The following is a 3,854-nucleotide window of genomic DNA, read 5'->3' on the forward strand; positions in this document are numbered from 1 at the left end:
CCTCGCCCGCCCGGCCGCGCCCGAAGGGGTTCCGGGGACGGGTCGGGCCGGGCCGCCCCATTCATCAGCCGGCGCTTTGTCTCCGCCGCCGCGACGCTGCTCAGCCTGCCCGGCTCGGCCGCCGCCGCCTCCACTGCGCAGGCGCGGAGCGGCGCGGGGCGGGGCCGGGCACGTCGCGGAGCGGTCGCACGCACGGCGCGTGACGTGGCCGTGGGGAACGGCCACAAAATGGCTGTCGCGGCACTAGTGGGGGGAGGGGTCCGTCCCAGGGTCGCCGACGGCGCGAAGAGGAGGGGCCCTGGGTGGGCCGTCCCGGCGTGGAGATGAGGGGCCGGTAAGTGCGGGCGTCCTCCTGGGAGGGCTGGGACTGTACTGCTCTGTCGGGCTAGGGGGAGGGCTGTGAGGTGCTCGGGCGCTTGCAGCACCGCCCCGCCCCGCCTCGCCTTTTCGGAGTTCGCGCCTGTTCCCTGCGCCTTTCTTCCACCTGAGCACGTTGTCGACCCGGGTCCATAAAACGTGTGCCCTAGTGCCCCGATTCAGGGCGACAAGTACCGGTTGCTAGTTTGTAACCCAAAGTTGCTACAACAACAACAAGATGTAGGAAAAGATGCTCTCTCATAAAACGCCTACCTAAGCTTTTCAGTTCTTACAAAATCGTAACTGATGTACCCGGCTCCCCTGGATGAGGTTCAGATGTTGGAGAAGCTGATAAGGATATCTGAAAGACTAGTAACCGCCTTTCACAGTAGCCGAGGAGTTTGCTTTGATTAGCACATCTGGTGACAGATTCAGAAGTAGTTTTTAAAGAAAAAGTAAATTCTCTGTATGTACTTAGCTGCTGTGCGAGCTCTTGCCACTTACATCTGTGATGCTTTCAGTGTATTTATTAACAAATCTAACTATCAAACACCAAACGTGATGTTCTGAAGATCCATCCATTCCCCTAGAGCAGCAGTTCCCAAACTCTGACAGATCGCCCACCAGCAATTTAAAACAGCGCAACCTTAAGTACCACCAGCAATGTTTTCAGTTCAGACTTAAGTACCAGTATTAAATTGTTGTCACGTAAAATAATTATAACAAATCTGTTAACACATACCACTGGCAAGTTCTCCGAGTACCACTAGTGGTACACATACCACAGACTGGGAACCGCTGCCCTAGAGTATTTCAAAAGACAAGTTGGCAGGACTTTCTTAACCCATGTCCATAAGAGCCAGGTGCTTCCTTGCAGTCTATGACCATTCCTTTATGTTTGAGTTGATGCTAAGCTTTTATGTCTCACTATAAATAATAGCTCCTCTTTTTTTTCTCAGATCTCTTCTGCTGAAGAAATGTCATCTATTCATCTCTCCTTTTAGAGTTTTAAATTTATTCCAAATTTCTTCGTAATTCTTAGCTCCTAGAGTTGTATTTTCCTTCAGATGTTCCTCGAACTTCCTGGTCTGGAGGCAGAAGACGATATTTTTTTTAATGGCAAAATCCAATGATTTTTGCCAGATTTCTAAGTAAGCACCCTTTTTTTCCTTCTCCCTTGTAGAGCCCCAACACTGCCTTGATAGGACAGTTAATCTGTTACTTAGTTTCAAGAGGTTTGGGAAATTTAAGCAGTGATTTTGGGGGGGTGTTCACTTCTCTTCTGGGTCTTTGCAGTTAATTGCAGCCACTGGAAGATGAGTGAACATTGATCAATTCCTTTTGACACTTCTGTTGCAGAGTTCTCAGGAAGGTTCAGTAAGCTGTAACTTTTTCTATAGTTTGTTTATAGGCTGTGTTGAAGATATTAAAATCTCTTGAAACCTTCATAAAATAGGTGTGGGTTTTTTTTTCCCCAAATTATTTCCTAGGTAACTGGGAAGAAACTCGCTATATAGTCATATTTCTCCATGGCTGAAATAGCTTGACCCTTTTTTTTCTGTGTTGCACCAATATACTGGAAGTGTGGGACAGAAAGTGGAACTTGGATGTTTTGACAAGATTGTTATCTAACACAGGGTGGGGGGAGAGTTATCCTATGCTCACAGTCGATATGAAGCTTTCCTAAAATAAGAATGTAGTGATTTGTTAGTCTGTCAGTGGAGAAAGAGTTAACCATGAGGTGATGAAAAGGCTCCAAACTGCAAGGTTTTAGTGATAAAGATGAAGAAAGAAAAGCAGAACATTTGTATCTACACTTGTGACCTGGTAATCTCCTTGTGGGAACCTATTGTAATTTAAAAACTTAAATGAAACACATACAAAATGCAAAGAGTGTAGTTCTGTTGCCATTGAAATAAATGGCAAAGCTCTTACTGATTTCAGCTCTGGAGCACTGGGCTTTAATTATGGAAAACCACCTATATACTTAACAAACACCTTTGGGACACTTAGCATCTGCATGCAAGAAGTAAGCTCTGAACAGGATTCAGACAAGCTACCAGTATGGGACTTGGAGGAGAATTGCACCAGCATACTTTGAAAAGATTAAAGTGGGTTTTACATTGCCTTGTCTTAAAAATAGTTTGTCATACCCAGGTAGGACTTTTCCCCCCCAAAATTTCTTATCAAATTCTAGTTCATAACTAATTTGGATATAAGAAAATCTGATGATAGTGGTTTAAATTGTGTGGCATTTTATACAGATGGTGATAGATTATCCTAATTTGCCTTCTGACCTTAAAATTTGTTAATCACTTTTGAGAAGTGACTCATTGAATTTAGGATGATTAGAATGACCCTACTGAGCTAAGGTATGCTGGTGATTTGATGGTCTGATGAACTTTAAATCAGTTTCCTGCTGACAAATTTTCTTAATTCTGACTTCTTCTCTGGCAAGTCCTGCATAACAGCCAAATTATACAGAATTAGTTTTTCTCCATTCAGTGCTATAGAACTCTGAGACTCCTCAAGTGATCTTAAGTCATCTTTCTTTTTCCTTCTAGCCTTTCCTTTTCAGCTTCTATGCCTTATTTCAAGATTCCTGTCGAAGATTTACCTCCCTTTGGATGTCATAGTCTGTGGGACCTGTTGTTGCTATATTCTTTATAGTCCTGATGCAGATCATAAAATTATTTTGGCACGTGGGTCCTGTATGTCTTTTAATACCCTCAATATGTGATACGGAATGTGTAGAAGTAATTTTGAAAAGCTAATTCTGGAATCTACTAGGGGTGCTCCTTGGAAATTTAGGAGCTTTGTTGGGTTGTCCTCATTTTTGCCTCCCAACAGCTCTCAGTATGTAATGTGACATAACACATTAAAAAATTCTTAAAATCTTGATGAAATTCTGATTATTTCAGCAACAACCTCTGTGATCTATTAATGAAACTAATTAAATAAATAGGGAAATGCACAATTAAGTAAGCTGCATACTCTTCTGTTTTCTTTTACTTCATCATCAGAAAATTGGGCAACATGATCCTAAACAAACACTGGTGCACCTTCTGTGGTGCAAACCGTTAACCTTTTTATCATTGTTCAGTGAGTAGCCATAATCTCCTATTTACTGCACCTTATTCAGACCCTGCTCTGAAGACACGTTAATTTTCATATTAGGTCTTCTGCTCTCATCACTTTAGTATCTGAATGCTTCACAAACATTGGTGCTTTATCTTGACGCATATGAAGCATGAGGAGGTCTTATTACCTTCTCCCCACTCCCCCTGATGGATTGTTTAGGCACAGAGAGGTTAAAATAAAACTTTTCTATTAATCTGGGATGGTTAATTTGAGATTATTAGGATATGATTTTTCCAAGTACTTGAAAAATGATACCTTTCCCATTGACTTCAGTTTGGGAACTGTGGGTGCTCAGCACTTCCACAGGTCCTGTTCCAGGGCATCGATTTGGACATCTGGAAAACAAGGAAAATGAA

The sequence above is a fragment of the Crocodylus porosus genome, unplaced genomic scaffold, assembly GCF_001723895.1.
Source record: "Crocodylus porosus isolate Cpor-Errol unplaced genomic scaffold, CroPor_comp1, whole genome shotgun sequence".
Taxonomy (NCBI): Eukaryota; Metazoa; Chordata; order Crocodylia; family Crocodylidae; genus Crocodylus; species Crocodylus porosus.